The sequence below is a fragment of the Scyliorhinus torazame genome, chromosome 20 (genome assembly GCF_047496885.1).
Source record: "Scyliorhinus torazame isolate Kashiwa2021f chromosome 20, sScyTor2.1, whole genome shotgun sequence".
NCBI classification, from domain to species: domain Eukaryota; kingdom Metazoa; phylum Chordata; class Chondrichthyes; order Carcharhiniformes; family Scyliorhinidae; genus Scyliorhinus; species Scyliorhinus torazame.
Window position 1 is genome coordinate 63,271,821 of NC_092726.1, and position 19,454 is coordinate 63,291,274.

Here is a 19,454-nt window from a genome sequence, read left to right on the forward strand (position 1 = left end):
CACTGTCCGCTGTTTCCCCAAGTCACTCTATCAATTCCCCCAATTATTTTGTATAAATTTAGAGTGCCCAATTATCATTATTTTTCCATTTAAGTGGCAATTTAGCGGCCAATCCACCTGGCCTGCGTATCTCTGGGTTGTGGGGGTGAAACCCAGGCAGACACCGGGAGAATGTACAAACTCCACAGGGACAGGGGCCCAGGGCCGGGATTCGAACCCGGGTGCTCAGTGCCGCAGGCTGCATTGCTAACCGCTGTGCCATTTGCCGCCCTTATCAATTCACGACTTTATCTGACTGTGCCACTCTATTCATTGGCCCGTGTCAACCCCAAAACTAATCCCATCTCCCCATATCCCTGTGTCTATCCCAAAACTAATCTCATTGTCCCACTCTCTCCCCATAGCCCTGTATCAATCCCCAAACTAATCCCACTGCCACACCCTCCCCATAGCCCTGTATCAATCCCCAAACTAATCCCCCTGCCCCGCTCTCCCCATAGCCCTGTATCAATCCCCAAATTAAATTCACTGCCCACCCTCCCCACAGCCCTGTATTAATCCCCAAACTAATCCCACTTCCCCACTCCCTCCCCATAGCCCTGCATCAATCCCCAAACTAATCCCCCTGCCCCACTCTCTCCACATATCCCTGTATCAATCCCCAAACTAATCCCACTGCACCACTCTCTACCCATAGCCTTGTATCAATCACTGAACTAATCCCACTGCCCCACTCTCTCACCATAGCCCCTTTTCAATCCCCAAACTAACCACACTGCACCGCTCTCTACCCACAGCCCCGTTTCAATCCCCAAACTGATCCCACTGCCCCGCTCTCTCCCCATAGCCCCGTTTCAATCCCCAAACGAATCCCATTGCCCGGCTCTAGCCCCATTGCCCTGTATCAATCCCACTGCTCCACTCTCTCCCCATAGCCCCGTTTCAATCCCCAAATTAATCCCATTGCCCGGCTCTCGCCCCATTGCCCTGTATCAATACCCAATCTAATCCCACTGTCCCATTCTCTCCCTGTTACTCTGTATCAACCCCCAAACTAATCCCACTCTCCCCACAGCCCTGTGTCAATCCCCAAACTAATCCCACTCTCACCCACAGCCCTGTGTCAATCCCCAAACTAATCCCACTCTCCTCACAGCCCTGTGTCAATCCCCAAACTAATCCCACTCTCCCCACAGCCATGTCCATCCCCAAACTAATCCCACTCTCCCCACAGCCCTGTGTCAATGCCCAAACTAATCCCACTCTCCCCACAGCCCTGTGTCAATCCCCAAACTAATCCCTCTCTCCCCACAGCCCTGTGTCAATCCCCAAACTAATCCCACCCTCCACACAGCCATGTCCATCCCCAAACTAATCCCACTCTCCCCACAGCCCTGTGTCAATCCCCAAACTAATCCCACTCTCCCCACAGCCCTGTGTCAATCCCCAAACTAATCCCACTCTCCCCACAGCCCTGTGCCAATCCCCAAACTAATCCCACTCTCCCCACAGCCCTGGGTCAATCCCCAAACTAATCCCACTCTCCCCACAGCCCTGTGTCAATCCCCAAACTAATCCCACTCTCCCCACAGCCCTGTGTCATTCCCCAAACTAATCCCACTCTCCCCACAGCCCTGTGTCAATCCCCAAACTAATCCCACTCTCCCCACAGCCCTGTGTCAATATTAACATCAAAACTGAAGTAAGGACAGGACATTGCTAGATCTGTTGCGGTCCCCTGAATTAACATAACCACAGACAGGACACATACCTCTGGCCTCTCCTGTGAAGACACATCTTTAGTAAACAATCACAGCGGACAGACTGAAAACATTCATGACAGAAAGTCAGGGGGTCGGTTTGCACACAGATCTCTGAGGAGATCCCAACCAATACTGTTTGTAATCATTGTCCAATAGAATTTTAACTTATGCTTCAATTATACAGTTGTACAGAATTGTGGTCCATGTGGGATGATTGTGTTAAGACAGCAGCTTGCTGGTTTCATTGCTGTGTCATTTATCAACAGTAAGGAGATTGGTATCTCTTGTCAGTCATTTACATGTCAATAGTGAGCTGTCCGCAGAGGCAGACATTCCACACGTGTCAGAGGCTAGGGCTGGAGTTTGCACACAGCTCACTGAGGATAAATATGAGTCTGAGGGAATTCAGATCTCAAACCAATCCTCCCACTTCACTGAAAACATTGCCCTCTTGTTCGGTGTGTGTCTGTGTGTGTTGCTGAGTGGAGCTTCAGTTTGAAGTGAGAGAGCTTGAAGCGAGAGCTGTTGGTGTTGTGAGGAAGTGGAGTTCGCGTATCCTACCTGCCCCAGCTTATGTTGTGCCTGGTGGGAGTGGGAACTTCCAGGGCTGCAGGACCAGCCTTCTGTCCTCCCCGCTCCCCTCCTGCCTGAGGTGGGAGTGGGACAATCCAAGGTTGTAGGCCCAGCCTCCTGTTCTCCCACCCCTCTGCCTGAGGTGGGAGTGGGACCACCCAGGGCTGCAGGCCCAGCCTCCTGTCCTCCCTCCCGTCTGCCTGAGGTGGGACTGGGACCATCCAGGGGGCTGCAGGCCCAGCCTCCTGTCCTCCCACCCCTCTGCCTGAGGTGGGAGTGGGACAATCCATGGCTGCAGGCTCAGCCTCCTGTGCTCCCACACCTCTGCCTGAGGTGGGAGTTGGACCATCCAGGGCTGCAGGCCCAGCCTCCTGTCCTCCCACCCCTCTGCCTTAGGAGGGAGTGGGACGATCCAGGGCTGCAGGCCCAGTCTCCTGTCCTCCCGCCCCTCTGCATGAGGTGGGAGTGGGACCACCCAGGGCTGCAGGACCAGCCTCCTGTCCTCCTATCCCTCTGCCTGAGGTCGGAGTGGGACCACCCAGGGCTGCAGGCCCAGCCTCCTGTCCTCCCACCCCTCTACATGAGGTGGGAGTGGGACCACCCAGGGCTGCAGGACCAGCCTCATGTCCTCCCACCCCTCTGCCTGAGGTGGGAGGGACCATCCATGGTTGCAGGCCCAGCCTCCTGTCCTCCCACCCCTCTGCCTGAGTTGGGAGTGGGACCATCCATGGCTGCAGGCCCAGCCTCCTGTCCTCCCACCCCTCTGCCTGAGGTGGGAGTGGGACAATCCGTGGCTGCAGGCCCAGCCAACTGTCCTCCCACCCCTCTGCCTGAGGTGGGAGTTGGACCATCCAGGGCTGCAGGCTCAGCCTCCTGTCCTCCCACCCCCCTGCCTGAGGTGGAAGCGGGACCATCCAGGGCTGCAGGCCCAGCCACCTGTCCTCCCACCCCTCTAACTGAGGTGGGAGTGGGTCCATCCAGGGCTGCAGGCCCAGCCTCCTGTCCTCCCACCCCTCTGCCTGAGGTGGGAGTGGGACGATCCAGGGCTGCAGGCCCAGCCTCCTGTCCTCCCGCCCCTCTGCATGAGGTGGGAGTGGGACCACCCAGGGCTGCAGGACCAGCCTCCTGTCCTCCCATCCCTCTGCCTGAGGTTGGAGTGGGACCACCCAGGGCTGCAGGCCCAGCCTCCTGTCCTCCCACCCCTCTACATGAGGTGGGAGTGGGACCACCCAGGGCTGCAGGACCAGCCTCCTGTCCTCCCACCCCCCTGCCTGAGGTGGGAGTGGGACCATCCAGGGCTGCAGGCCAGCCTCCTGTCCTCCCTGCCTTCTGCCTGAGTTGGGAGTGGGACCATCCAGGGCTGCAGGCCCAGCCTCCTGTCCTCCCACCCCTCTGCCTGAGGTGGGAGTTGGACCATCCAGGGCTGCAGGCTCAGCCTCCTGTCCTCCCACCCCCCTGCCTGAGGTGGGAGTGGGACCATCCAGGGCTGCAGGCCCAGCCACCTGTCCTCCCACCCCTCTGCCTGAGGTGGGAGTGGGACCATCCAGGGTTGCAGGCCCAGCCAACTGTCCTCCCACCCCTCTGCCTGAGGTTGGAGTGGGACCACCAAGGGCTGCAGGCCCAGCCTCCTGTCCTCCCACCCCTCTACATGAGGTGGGAGTGGGACCACCCAGGGCTGCAGGGCCAGCCTCCTGTCCTCCCACCCCTCTGCCTGAGGTGGGAGAGGGACCAACCAGGGTTGCAGGCCCAGCCTCCTGTCCTCCCACCCCTCTGCCTAAGTTGGGAGTGGGACCATCCAGGGCTGCAGGCCAGCCTCCTGTCCTCCCTACCTTCTGCCTGAGTTGGGAGTGGGACCATCCAGGGCTGCAGGCCCAGCCTCCTGTCCTCCCACCCCTCTGCCTGAGGTGGGAGTTGGACCATCCTGGGCTGCAGGCTCAGCCTCCTGTCCTCCCACCCCTCTGCATGAGGTGGGAGTGGGAACACCCAGGGATGCAGGACCAGCCTCCTATCCTCCCACACCTCTGCCTGAGGTGGGAGAGAGACCATCCAGGGCTGCAGGCCCAGCCTCCTGTCCTCCCACCCCTCTGCCTGAGGTGGGAGTGGACCACCCAGGGCTGCAGGACCAGCCTTCTGTCCTCCCACCCCTCTGCCTGAGGTGGGAGTGGTGCCATCCAGGGCTGCAGGCCCAGCCTCCTGTCCTCCCACCCCTCTGCCTGAGGTGGGAGTGGTGCCATCCAGTGCTGCAGGCCCAGCCTCCTGTCCTCCCACCCCTCTGCCTGAGGTGGTGGTGGGACCATCCAGGGCTGCAGGCCCAGCGTCCTTTCGTCCCACCCCTCTGCCTAAGGTGGAGGTGGGACCATCCCTGGCTGCAGGCCCAGCCTCCTGTCCTCCCACCCCGCTGCCTGAGGTGGGAGTGGGACGATCCAGGGCTGCAGGCCCAGCCTCCTGTCCTCCCGCCCCTCTGCATGAGGTGGGAGTGGGACCACCCAGGGCTGCAGGACCAGCCTCCTGTCCTCCCATCCCTCTGCCTGAGGTTGGAGTGGGACCACCCAGGGCTGCAGGACCAGCCTCCTGTCCTCCCACCCCTCTGCCTGAGGTGGGAGAGGGACCATCCAGGTTTGCAGGCCCAGCCTCCTGTCCTCCCACCCCTCTGCCTGAGTTGGGAGTGGGACCATCCAGGGCTGCAGGCCAGCCTCCTGTCCTCCCTACCTTCTGCCTGAGTTGGGAGTGGGACCATCCAGGGCTGCAGGCCCAGCCTCCTGTCCTCCCACCCCTCTGCCTGAGGTGGGAGTTGGACCATCCAGGGCTGCAGGCTCAGCCTCCTGTCCTCCCACCCCCCTGCCTGAGGTGGGAGTGGGACCATCCAGGGCTTCAGGCCCAGCCACGTCTCCTCCCACCCCTCTGCCTGAGGTGGGAGTGGGACCATCCAGGGCTGCAGGCCCAGCCACCTGTCCTCCCACCCCTCTGCCTGAGGTTGGAGTGGGACCACCCAGGGCTGCAGGCCCATCCTCCTGTCCTCCCACCCCTCTGCATGAGGTGGGAGTGGGAACACCCAGGGCTGCAGGACCAGCCTCCTGTCCTCCCACCCCTCTGCCTGAGGTGGGAGAGAGACCATCCAGGGCTGCAGGCCCAGCGTCCTGTCCTCCCATCACTCTGCCTGAGGTGGGAGTGGTGCCATCCAGGGCTGCAGGCCCAGCCTCCTGTCCTCCCACCCCTCTGCCTAAGGTGGGAATGGTGCCATCCAGGGCTGCAGGCCCAGCCTCCTGTCCTCCCACCCCTGTGCCTGAGGTGGGAGTGGGACCATCCAGGGCAGCAGGCCCAGCCTCCTGTCCTCCCACCCCTCTGCCTGAGGTGGGAGTGGTGCCATCCAGGGCTGCAGGCCCAGCCTCCTGTCCTCCCACCCCTCTGCCTAAGGTGGGAGTGGTGCCATCCAGGGCTGCAGGCCCAGCCTCCTGTCCTCCCACCCCTCTGCCTGAGGTGGGAGTGGGACCATCCAGGGCAGCAGGCCCAGCCTCCTGTCCTCCCACCCCTCTGCCTGAGGTGGGAGTGGTGCCATCCAGGGCTGCAGGCCCAGCCTCCTGTCCTCCCACTCCTCTGCCTGAGGTGGGAGTTGGACCACCTGGGGCTGCAGCGAAAGACTTTGTTTTGGGCTCCGGCAGAGCTGAAGACTGTGGTCCGCCCTCTTTACCACCTGCGGCGGGTGTGGGGCAGCTTTGGACATTACTTTAGGCCCCTCCAGGGCTGAAGAACGCTGCCCCGCTCTGCTATTGCCCTGCGGCGCCTTCCCTTGTGGCCCCTGCATTTAGGCTGCCACCTCCCCACCTCCCCTGTCCTTTGCCGTTTTACACGGCCGGGTGGTACCAGCGGTGGGCATGGCCAGCACCTCGGGGGCATCCTCCACTCTGCCGGGGGCAGGACGGCCAAGACATTATCCTGGGGCGGCAGCCACACGTCCCTCCGCTGCCTCCCCGGTGCCCTCGCCCTTCCGCCAGCTCACGCGGCAGCTGGGAGTGAAGTGCTATGCCCACCCTACCATGACCATTGAGGCTTGCACCCGTGCGATGGGCGGGGCTGTCGGCCCCTCGGCCATCGTAGCCGCCTCGCGGATGTACGGCAAGGCCGTGTTCTTCCTGCGGGCCGAGCAGGCGGTCCACCGGGCCCTGGAAAGGGGGCTCGCGGTGGGCGGGACACTCGTGGCGGTGGAGCCGCTGGAGGCCACCGCAGAACGTGTTGTTCTATCAAACGTCCCGCCCTCCCTCTCCACTCAGCTCCTCCTCCCCTTCGCAACCTACTGGGGACTCGCTGCCCCCTCCCCTGGTGAGGGGGATGGGGCTTGCTGCCCCCTCCCCGGGTGAGGTGGGTGGGCCTCGCTGCCGCCATCCCAGGCGAAGTGGGTGGATTTCGCTGCCCCCTCCCCGTATGAGGGGGGTGTGTCTCGCTGCCCCCTCCCCGGGTGAGGAGGTGGGTCTCATTGCTCCATCCCCAGGTGAGGGGGGTCGGTCTTGCTGCCCCCTCCCAGGGTGAGGGGGGTGGGTCTCTCTGCCCCCTCCCCGGCTGAGTTGGGGTTCTTGCTGCCCCCTCCCCGGCTGAATGGGGGGTCTTGCTGCCCCCTCCCCGGGTGAGGGGGGTGGGTCTCTCAGCCCCCTCCCCGGTGAGGGGTCTCTTGCTGCCCCCTCCCCCGGTGAAGCGGGTTCTCTGTGCCCCCTCCCCGGGTGAGGGGGGTGGGTCTCTCTGCCCCCTCCCCGGTGAAGGGTTTCTTGCTGCCCCCTCCCCCGGTGAGGCGGGTTCTCTGTGCCCCCTCCCCGGGTGAGGGTGGGGTGAGTCTTGCTGCCCCCTCCCCGGGTGAGGGGGGTGGATTTTGCTGCACCCTCCCCGGGTGAGGGGGGTGCGTCTCTCTGCCCCCTCCCCCGGTGAGGCGGGTGGGTCTCGTGCCCCCTCCCCGAGTGAGTGGGGGTGGGTCGTGCTGCCCCCTCCCCGGCTGAGGGGGGTGGGTCTCTCTGCCCCCTCCCCGGTGAGGGGTCTCTTGCTGCCTCCACCCCGGGTGAGGGGGTGGCGGGGGTTTACCGTGCTGGTTCCCATCCCTGACACCCAGTCCTGCGCACAGAATAAGAAAACCAAGGCCAGCGGCCTGCGAGGGATCTGCCTGAGGACGACCCTGGGGTTGGGGTCTACCCGGCCTAGGGTTAGCCTGTGGGCCCGTCCCGCCCACACTCCATGTGGCGGGGGACTCGAGTTCAGGTGGTGGCCGTTCGGAGGAGGAAGGCGGCTCGGTGGCGGGTGTGGAGGAGGTTTTAGACGCTCTCTGCAGCGAGGCAGAGGGCACCCTCACACCCAGCACCGAGTCTCCCCTCATCCACTCAGGGGAACTCCAAACATTTCTGGGTAAACATCACGGTCACCCAGATTGTGTGCGGCTGGCCCTGGACAGCTGGGGAAATCTGGGGCTGCTCCTAGGCTCCGCCCGCGCCTATGCCAGAGAGGCCCGGGTGTTCGATCAAGACCAGGAGGAGCAGCGCCAAGCTGCTCAGTTCCTTGTGGGAATCCTGAGGGAGTGGAAGGGGCGTTGAACCTCCCTCTGAGCACTAAAGATATTGGTGACGGATAGACACTACTACTGACATGGAGGTAACCATCGCCAGCCTAAACACCAACGGCAGCAGCAACGCACACCACCGTTTCCAGTTCTTGTCTATCCTCCGGGACGGAAAGTACGGGATGTGCTTCCTGTAGTAAACCCAGGCCATTCGGGTGACGAAGCTCAGTGGAACCTGGAGGGGCAAGGAGGAGTCTTCATGGGTCACCGGGCCCCATGTTCGGGCGGGGTGGCTATCTTGTTGGCTCCACATTTCCAGCCGGAGATCTTGGGGGGTGGGGGGGGGGGGTCAAGGAGCCGGTGCCAGGCCGTCTGCTGCACCTAAAGGCCCGTTTCGGGGCAGTGGTGATTCACTTTGTAAATGTATCCGCTCCCGTGGCCGGACCGCAGCAGGCGGCTTTCTTCCAAAAGGTGTCCACTCTTCTCGGCACCATCCCGGCGGGCGAGTGCATCGTCCTCGGAGGGGATTGTAATTGTACCCTCCGGGACAAGGACCGTGGTGGAGTCCAGCGCAGCGCGGCGGCGGTGGTGAAGTTGGGGGACCTGGTTTGGTCCTTTGACTTGGTGGATGTCTAGCGGACTCTCCATCCTGAATTGCGGGTGCACACCTTTGTGCGGCCCCCATTCAGAGCGTCCAGCATCGACCGTCTTTACATTTCCAAGACGTACTTGCCCAGCGTTCCGACGGCCTCCATGGAGCAGGTGCCGTGCTCGGATCACCACCTGGTGTGGGCGGGTTTCGCCCCGTCCCGCGCTCAGACACGGTCCGCGTACTGGCCCTTTAACAACCTGCTGCCGGAGGTCTAGCGGTTCCTGGACTCGTTCCGCCGTTTCTGGGCCAGCTGGAGAAGGAAGCGGGGTGACTTCCCCTCCTTGAGGCTACGGTGGGATGTGGGCAAGGCCCAGATCCGTGCCTTCTGTCAGGGGTACACGAAGGGGTCTACGGCGGGGCGGAACTCCACGATCATCAACCTGGCTGGGGAACTCCACTACCTGGAGTCACGTCTCGCTCAGCCCGATGAGGCCTGGGGCTGGTGTACAGGGAGAAGAGGGGCGCACTGCGCGACCGGCAACTGGCCGGGTCCCGCGGCGTGTACGTGAGGTCGCGGATCCGTCTCCTAACGGACATGGACCGCGGCTCCCGCTTCTTCTACTCGCTGGAAAGAGGACGCGGGGCCCGTCGGCAGGTTTCTACGCTGCTGGCCGACGACGGGTCCCTCGTCTCGGATCCGGAGGGGGTCAGGACCCTGATCAGGGATTTCTACTCCGATCTCTTCTCTCCGGGTGCGTCCAGCGAGTACGTTTGCAGAGTTCTGTGGGAGGACCTGCCGCAGGTGGGCCCGGAGGGCGCCGGGAAGCTCGATAATGACATCAACCTCCAAGAGGTGACCGGCGCGCTGGACAGCCTCTCACGGGGCAAATCCCCAGGGCTGGACGGGCTGACCGTGGAGTTCTTCAGGGCGTGCTGGGACGTCCTGGGGAGCGACTATGCGGGGATACTGGGGGAATGTTTCGCGACAGAGGAGATGCCCCTTTCGCGGCGCAGGGCCGTCATTGCGCGGCTGCCCAAGAAGGGGGATATCCGCCGACTTAAGAACTGGCGACCGGTCTCCCTCCTCAGCACGGACTATAAAATATGTGCAATGTGCTGTGTTTACGCATTGGCCCCGTGCTGGACCACATGGTCCACCCTGACCAGTCCTACACAGTCCCGGACCGCACAATCTATGACAATATCCACCTGGTCCGGGACATTATTCATTTTACCCAGAGGACTGGTATGTCGAGCGCCTTCCTGTCTCTTGTCCAGGAGAAGGCGTTCGACAGGGTGGGGCACGGGTATTTGCTCGGGACACTGCGAGCTTTCGGGTTGGGGTGGTATTTTGTCGCCCGTATCCGGTTACTGTCCGCCGCCTCGGAGAGTCTGATTAAGGTTAACGGGTCCCTGACGGCGCCCCTTCGCTTTGGGAGACGAGTGCGTCAGGGCTGCCCCCTGTCCGGTCAACATTATTCCCTATGCGTGGAGCCTTTCCTGTGCCTCCTGCGGAGGAGGTTAACGGGGCTGGTTCTGCGCGAGCCGGACGTGGGGGTGGTCCTCGCGGCGGACGCTGATGACGTGTTCCTCATGCTCCCTGACCCCGGTGACCTGCGGAGGATGCGAGAGAGCCAAGCTGTCTACTCCGCCGCGTCTTCCCCACGGATTAACTGGGCTAAATGTTCCGGACTCCTGGTCGGTCCTTGGCAGATGGACCCACTCACGGAGGAGCTCGGGCCCTTCAGCTGGAGTCGGACCAACAGCCTCTACTTGGGAGTCCATCTTTTCCCGGCAGAGGAAGCCTGGCCGGCGAACGGGCAGGAGCTGGAGACCAAGGTCACCGCTGGCCTGGGACGCTGGACAGGACGGCTCCGAGAGCTGTCCCACAGGGGTCGAGATCTCGTCATAAACCATCTGATCGCCTCCATGCTGTGGTCCCGGCTGGTCACTGACTCCTCCCCCTGGCTTTGTCCCACCATCCAGAGAACCCAGCTTCGGTTCCTCTGGGACAATCGACTGCACGGGGTCGCTGCGGAGGTCTGGAGTCTCCCGATTGCGGAGGGCGGTCAGGCGCTGGTGTGCCTTCGCACCCAGACTGCCACTTTCCACCCTCAGACTCTGCAGCGTTACCTGTACGCTGAGCCTCATCCACGATGGTGCCCTGGCGACGGATTTCTTCCCCCAGGTGCTCGGCCTGAACTACGACGTGCAGCTCCTATTCATTGACCAGCAGGGTCTTCGGAACTCTCTGTTGGCGCTGCCCGTCTTGTACCAGGACCTCCTCAAAGTCTGGAACACGGTCGCCACGCGCCGCCGCTCTCCCCCGTCAGGAGTGGCGGCTGTCGTAAGGGAGCCGCTGCTCAGGAATCCGCACCTCCGCCAATATCCATTCGGGTGGCTGGCGGAGCGGAGGGCTGTGGATGCCGTGGGAAGGGCTGGGTGGCGGAGGGCCGGGCTGTGGATGCCGTGGGAAGGGCTGGGTGGCGGAGCGCTGTGGATGCCGTGGGAAGGGCTGGGTGGCGGAGGGCCGGGCTATGGATGCCGTGGGAAGGGCTGGGTGGCGGAGGGCCGGGCTGGCTGACACCCCACGAGCTCGCTGAGCGGGGCGGTGTCTGTCCGGCGCGCGGCCAATGCCATCCGAGGCCTCAAAACGGCCGTGCTCGGCCCCGCGGGCACACTGGTGCTAGAGGCGGCCTGGTTGTGAGGTTGGCATCCCGTGTGAGCGAACCCCTGCTCGGACGGAATTCCACATTGGTCCCAGGCCCGGTGCACCCGCCGGGCGCCGGCGCCCCACAGCCGCAGCCGGCTCATGGAAATAGCCTCCGTGACTTTCCGCACTGCGCGGAGGGGTTTCCTGTCCGGCCTGCTGTGGCACATCTTCCACCTCCTTTACCTCGCCGCCGTCCCGACACGCCTTGGCGTCCAGCAGCGGAGGTCCCTGCTGGGGGGCCCTCTACGGAGGTGTCCTCCCCATAAAACTGGGGGACCTGGGGTGGAGGGTGCTGCACACGGCAGTGCCGCCCAATCACAGAGTCTATCACTTCTCGCCCTCCCCACAGACCTGCCTCTTTTGCGGCCTGGTGGGGACCGTGGAGCTTGTCCATGTTGTCTGTCCTCGGCTGCTCTCCCGCTTTGATTTCTCGACAACGTTGTTGTTGAGGTTTTCTTTGCACTTCAGCCCCACGCTCCTGATCTACGGACATCCGGTGCGGAGGTGGGCGGGGAAGGCGGAGGACCTCCCCGTGAACCTGCTCCTGGGCCTGGCCAAACTTCCCATTTCTAGGTCCAGGTAACGGGCGACTGAGGGGGCCGTCCGGCCCGGCTGTCTGCCCCTCTTCCGCGGCCTGGTTGGCGGCCGGGTGTCCCTGGAGCGGGAGCATGCGCTGTCCACGGGCACACTCGAAGCTTTCCGGGCTCGGTGGGCCCCGCAGGGGTTGGGCTGCCGGACTGACCCCGATTCTCACACTTTCATTTGACGGCGTTTTGTTAAGATTTTGTTTCTCCTTTTTGTTCTTTTTGGGTTGTGCTCCGCCCGTCGTTTTGGAGTCCACCCCCTTTTCTTTCTCCCTCAGTTACTTTGTGTTCTTTTACTCAGTTGCTACAATAGGCAGCATGCAGCACACTAGTCCCCGGCTACATGGAGAGAAATGTGGCCCGGCTTCACCTCACAGGAGGGGGACAAAACACATTTTTTTCTTTTGACTTCTTTGGCCTTAAATTTATAATTAATAGCAGTAACACCTTATAAAAGGTGCTGCGAGTTTGTGTAACTGAGAGGGAGAATCTTGGCCTCTTGCTGTGTTTCCAGTTTAAACACTTTCCTGCGTATTAGTTAACTTTCTCCCTCTTTCCCCCAGGAATTTGAATTTTGAAGACTGCAATGTGACCAGGAAGCTTTGGACAAGGGATTTTCTCCAGAGGACACGTGGATGGACTGAGGCCTACTCCACAGGCCGCACTCACGTGAGTTGTACTTTTATTGCCGCCCCGGCCTTGCATTTAGACACAAACACATTAACCCTTTGGTGGGTGACAAAGAGTAAATTAAAAATCTTTAATATGAAGCTGTCTAAATTTTATTTATGAACCCAAAATGACAGGTGTTCTTTTAAATCTGGGTGTCCTGAAAAACGGGGGGGGGGGGGGGTGCTTTCATTGCCTGAGCCCCGTTCACTCTCCGTATAATCTGTTAGCTATTTTAAACGACACTCAACACTGCTGACTGCAGCTTCTGGGATCGTTCTGTGTACCAATGGATTTTGTTTTAAAAAGGTTTTTCTCAGTTTCAGGAGGCAGTTTAACTCTTTCAGAGAATTGAAGGGAGATCTTTAGACTTGGTCCAATCCACACACACAGGATGAGGGGGGAGGAAGGGGTTTAGATCCAGGGGGAATGGGGATCGGAGCAGGAGTGAGGGGGTGGTGGGGGAGGGGGGGAAACAGCGTCCCGCCTGGTTACGTTCACATTGCTGCTGCTGTGGGATCTTGCTGTTCATGCACAGGACTGTGGCCTTTGCCCGCAAAGTAATTGTGATCACAACTCTTAAAATAAAAAAAGCACACGGACTGCAAAGTGGGTTCGAAGGTCTCAAATTTTCAAGTCTTGGGAATGAGGGAGTTGATGAACTGTTTTCACAGGGGACTGAGGGATATTCAGCCAGGATCACACTGCTGCTTGTGGGATCTTATTGTGCAATCAATACTGCCGTCAGTGTGTACAATACAACAATGGTGCAGAAACAGAGAGAGAGAGAGAGAGAGAAAAATCCCATATCAGAAACTCTGAACTCAATTTTCAAAGTGTTATCATTTTTGGGATCTCCCTGTGCACATGTTGCCAGCAGAATTCACAAAATTAACAATAGTGGGGTCACTTTAGGGCAGCAGGGTGGCGCAGTGGGTTAGCACTGCAGCCTCACGGCGCCGAGGTCCCAGGTTCGATCCCGGCTCTGGGTCACTGTCCGTGTGGAGTTTGTACATTCTCCCCGTAGTTGCGTGGGTTTCGCCCCCACAACCCAGAGATGTTCAGGGTGCCTCTTTAAACCTTCAATCTGTGAAAACCACCCCAGAAACTGCAATGGGGAGTCTCATCACATCTTTAGGTGATACCCTGATTTGGGAAAAGAATAGAAATAAATGCTGGGAGGGCGATTTTAAAAAGTCTCCTGACGGACTCGGCAGTGGGTTTCCCAGTTTAAAGAGGGGAGTTTAACTCTTTCTGGGGACAGTCGATGTGTCTCCAGACTCGGAATACCCATGGGGTTCAGGGGTAGGAGTATGGTGGTGGGGGTCAGGGGAGATGGAAGGAAGAATATAGCAGGCCATGGAAGGAATATGACCTCACCCCCCTGCTCACCTGCCTGTCCCTGACAGGATCACATTGCTGTGTGTGGGATCCTGCTGTGCATCAATGGCCTGCTGCATTTACTGAACTTCAACTTAGAGACCACACACATTTAAAATTAAACTAGTTGTCTGAGTGTAAAGCAGTCAGGAGGAGGTGAGGGAGTGGGTCTGAAATGAACAGGCCGCAGCCTGGGTAAAGGTTTGTCCTCAAGCCCTGAGTGGTGTTCGTGTTTTAGGCAGGGTGGTGGGATTGGAAGTGTTTCTGAGGGGGCTTTGTGATGAAATATCCCTTTCTCTATCCCTCCCGCTTTCTTTCACTCTGTCTTTCCAATCACTCCCTCTTTCCAATCTCTCCCTCTTTCCAATCTCTCCCTCTTTCCAGCCATTTCTTTCCATATTTCACCTTGTAATACATGTAAAAGGAAATCCCAATGCGATTTGTCGAGAGAGAAGAGAGAGTACAGAGAGAGGGTGGAGGGAGAGCGAGAAAAAAAGAGAGGGGGGAGAGAGGGTGGAGGGAGAGCGAGAGAAAAAGAGAGGGGGAGAGAGAGGGTGGAGGGAGATTGAGAGAAAAAGAGAGGGGAGAGGTCGGTCGGAGGGAGATAGAGAGAAAAAGAGAGGGGGAGAGAGGGTGGATGGAGAGCGAGAGAAAAAGAGAAGGGAGAGAGAGGTCGGAGGGAGATGGAGAGAAAAAGAGAGGGGGAGAGAGGGTGGAGGGAGAGCGAGAGAAAAAGAGAGGGGAGAGAGAGGTCGGAGGGAGGTGGAGAGAAAAAGAGAGGGGGGAGAGAGGGTGGAGGGAGAGCGAGAGAAAAAGAGAGGGGGGAGAGAGGGGGGAGGGAGAGCGAGAGAAAAAGAGAGGTGGAGAGAGAAAGACAGAGAGAGATATAGTGAAAAAGAAAGGTTCTGTGGATGGGGTTCTGCTGTGTGCAGTCAAGCACGGCCCAGTTACATTTTGTTTTAGAAAGTGCGATTTTACACAAACTACAATCCTGAGACAGTCGATTTGAAAATGTCTCCTGAGGGAAAGAAGCCTTGTGAGAAAAAGAGAGGGGGTGTGGGAGAAATTCCCTGTCTCTTTCTTTCCCACCGCACCTCCCCCCTCCCCACCGCACCTGCCCCCTCCCCCACCACAAGCCTCTCTCTCTCCAGCTACTTCTGTCTATATTTCCTCTTCCAATAAAATGATAGAAACACCAATGTGATTTGTCGTTATTTGAATGGGGGACAGGCGGGGGTGGGCAATTGTGTGTGAGTGGGTGGGGGGGGGGGTGGAGGTGTGGGTTGAGTGGGAGGTTGTTAAGAGAGACACAGGATATGGACTGGGCTCCTGTCTCCATCATGTTTATTTATTGTGGGATCCTGCTGTGCACACTGCAACATGTAAACGTGAACACATCGCCTTTCCTAATGTTGCCGAGGTGCTGGAATTGAAGTTGTAAATGTGAGGCTGTGGAAGGGATTGTTTCTAATCCCAGAATATCTCCTGTGCTGAAGATGGGCTGATTAGTGACGTGTTGGTGATGGGGAGCGGGTGCATGTGTGTGTGTGTGTCTGGGGCGGGCTGGAGGGGGGGGGGGGGGGTGCAGGCTGGGCTGGGCGGCGGGGGGGGGGCGGGTGGGGAGGAATTCAGCTCACCGAGTTCTCCAAAGTCTCCAAAATTTCCCCCACTCCTCCCGCCTCACTGCCAGTTTTAAAGAGGGACTTTCATTTCATTTCAATGAGACAATTTGCCAATTGCACAGTGCCCGTGTTTTACTGGAATGTCAGTGTTGTGTGTGGAAAAGCCCAGGGCAGCGTTTGAATTGACTTTGACAAAGTTTCTGCTTGTCAGATGCTCTGTGTCTTTCCCCGTCTTACTCCCCGAGTCAGAGAAACGGTTGAAGAGAGAGTGGCGAGGGAGGGGAGAGAGCGAGGGGAACAGGAATAGAGAGCAGAATAGAGGTGGAGTTTGGTGGGAGGGTCAAAGAGGGGATGGGGAGGGAGGGTAGGCACACAGTATCTGGGGGTCTCCAGTGTGGAGTCAGTGCCCTGCTCCCAGTCTCAGGGGGGGGGACAGGGGAGGGTTAGGTTATGTCTCCCCCTCCCCAAAATGTGCTTTACAGTCTATGAACTAGTTTAATTTGACATTCTGTGTGGTCACTAAGCTGACAGTCCAGGAAAGGCTGCAGGCCATTGGTGCACAGCAGGATCCCACAGACAGCAATGTGATCCTGTCCGGGTGGGGAGGTGGGAAACACACTTTCCTTCCCCTGCCTGCTGTCATCCTCCTTCCCTCTCCCCCGTACCCACACTCTCTCTCTGAACACCCCCACCCCACCCGTGAACAGCATCTGTATTGCCAGTCTGCAGACACATCCCCTCTGCCCCCAGAAAGAGTTACCCTGCCCTCTGTGCACTGGCAAATCAGCTGCCCATTCCTTTAGGAGTCTTTTTCCAATCACCCTTCCAGCAAATATTTCTATTCCCGAATCAAGTGCAGAAAGTGGGAAAAGTTAGTGGAAGCTGAGTTTAAAGTTGTTTAACACCAGACTGCATTCTGGATTCATGCTGGCAGGTTTATACATTGCGATGAAGTGAGGCTTTAGTGACATTCGCAGCAATCAGTTTGAATTGAGGTTTAGTGACTGGCTGACTTTTAATTTGTCCCTTTGTCTCTCTTTCTCTTTACCCATGTCTCTCTCTATTTCCTCAGTCTCTGTCTCGTTCTGTCTCTCCCTGACTGTCTGTCCCTCCCTGTCTCCCGCTCTCTCTGACTCTCTCTCTCTCTCTCTCTCTTTATCTGTCTCTCTCTATCTCTTTGCCTCTCTCTCTCTCCCTCCGCTCCTGCCTTTCTGTCTCTGCCAGTCTATCGCTCACTCTGTCTCTCTCTCTGCCTGTCTCTGTCCCTCTCTCTTTACCTCTCTCTCTCTCCCTCCGTCCCTGCGTTTATGTCTCCGTAAGTCTCTCCCTCACTCTCCCCCCCTTCTCTCTCTCTCTGACTGTCTGTCTGTCTCTCTCTCTCTTTACCTCTCTCTCTCCCTCCGTCCCTGCCTTGATATCTCTGCCAGTCTCTCCCTCACTCTGTCTCTCTCTCTCTCTATCTCTGACTGTCTCTCTATCTCTTTACCTCTGTCTCTCTCCCTCCGCTCCTGCCATTCTGTCTCTACCAGTACTCTCTCTATCTCCTCCCCACCCGTCTTTTTCTCTCTCTCCATAAACAGTAAACACTTGGAATAGAACATAGAACAGTACAGCACAGAACAGGCCCTTCGGCCCTCGATGTTGTGCCGAGCATTGTCCGAAACCAAGATCAAGCTATCCCACTCCCTGTCATTCTGGTGTCCTACATGTGCCTATCCAATAACCGCTTGAATGTTCCTAAAGTGTCCGACTCCACTATCACAGCAGGCAGTCCATTCCACACCCTAACGACTCTCTGAGTAAAGAACCTACCTCGGACATCCCTCCTATATCTCCCACTCTGAACCTTTTAGTTACGCCCCCTTGTAACAGCGACATCCACCCGAGGAAATAGTCTCTGAACTTCCACTCTATCTATCCCCCTCATCATCTTACAAACCTCTATTAAGTCGCCTCTCATCCTCCTCTGCTCCAAAGAGAAAAACCCTAGCTCCCTCAACCTTTCCTCAGAAGACCTATCCTACAAACCAGGCAGCATCCTGGTAAATCTCCTTTGCACCCTGATGCACGACCAATGACCACTAAAGCGAGGTTGTAGTCCAACTGAAACATTAATAAGCTAGACGTTTCCCCCAGCAGCTCAGATTGGGACGACACGGGCTCTTATACCCCGCTTTTCAGGGCGGAGCTTTCATACATTCTAACCAATAGAAAGCATACAGTTTCCTCCAATGGTGCCTTCAGCCTAGCAGGTACCGTAATACCAATAATACCACATTCACCCCCTGTTAAAAAAAGAGTCCGGCGGGGGGTGGTGGCCTGAAACTACAAAACATGGCAACGTGGTATAATTAGTTATGGAGGTACCGTAATAAGAACATAAGAACTAGGAGCAGGAGTAGGCCATCTGGCCCCTCGAGCCTGCTCCGCCATTCAATGAGATCATGGCTGATCTTTTGTGGACTCAGCTCCACTTTCCGGCCCGAACACCATAACCCTTAATCCCTTTATTCTACTGCTTCACTGGGCAAGGAATTCCATAGATTCGCAACCCTTTGGGTGAAGAAGTTCCTCCTAAACTCAGTCCTAAATCTACTTCCCCTTATTTTGATGCCATGCCCCCTAGTTCTGCTTTCACCCGCCAGTGGAAACAACCTGCCCGCATCTATCCTATCTATTCCCTTCATAATCATATATGTTTCTATAAGATCCCCCCTCAGCCTTCTAAATTCCAACGAGTACAGTCCCAGTCTACTCAATCTCTCCTCGTAATCCAACCCCTTCAGCTCTGGGATTAACCTAGTGAATATCCTCTGCACACCCTCCAGTGCCAGTACGTCCTTTCTCAAGTAAGGAGACCAAAACTGAACACAATACTCCAGGTGTAGCCTCACTAACACCTTATACAATCGCAGCATAACCTCCCTAGTCTAAAACTCCATCCCTCTAGCAATGAAGGACAAAATTCCATTTGCCTTCTTAATCACCTGTTGCACCTGAAAACCAACTTTCTGCGACTCATACACTAGCACACCCAGATCTCTCTGCACAGCAGCATGTTTTAATTTTTTATCATTTAAATAATAATCCCTTTTGCCGTTATTCTTACCAAAATGGATAACCTCACATTTGTCAACATTGTATTCCATCTGCCAGACCCTAGCCCATTCACTTAGCCTGTCCAAATCCCTCTGCAAACTTCCAGTATCCTCTGCACGTTTTGCTTTACCACTTATCTTAGTGTCGTCTGCAAACTTGGACACATTGCCCTTGGTCCCCAACTCCAAATCATCGATTTAAATTGTGAACAGTTGTGGGCCCAACACTGATCCCTGAGGGACACCACTAGCTACTGATTGCCAACCAGAGAAACACCCATTAATCCCCACTCTTTGCTTTCTATTAATTAACCAATCCTCTATCCATGCTCCTACTTTCCCCTTAATGCCATGCATCTTTATCTTATGCAACAACCTTTTGTGTGGCACCTTGTTAAAGGATTTCTGGAAATCCAGATATACCACATCCATTGGCTCCCCGTTATCTACCGCACTGTTAATGTCCTCAAAAAATTCCACTAAATTAGTTAGGCACGACCTGCCCTTTATGAACCCATGCTGCATCTGTCCAATGGGACAATTTCCATCCAGATGCCTCGCTACTTCTTCCTTGATGATAGATTACAGCATCTTCCCTACTACCGAAGTTAAGCTCACTGGTCTATAATTACCCACTTTCTGCCTACCTCCTTTTTTAAACAGTGGTGTCACGTTTGCAAATTTCCAATCCGCCGGGACCACCCCAGAGTCTAGTGAATTTTGGTAAATTATCACTAGTGCATTTGCAATTTCCCTAGCCATCTCTTTTAGCACTCTGGGATGCATTCCATCAGGGCCAGGAGACTTGTCTACCTTTAGCCCCATTAGCTTGCCCATCACTACCTCCTTGGTGATATCAATCCTCTCAAGGCCCTCACCTGTCATAGCCTGATTTCCATCAGTCACTGGCATGTTATTTGTGTGTTC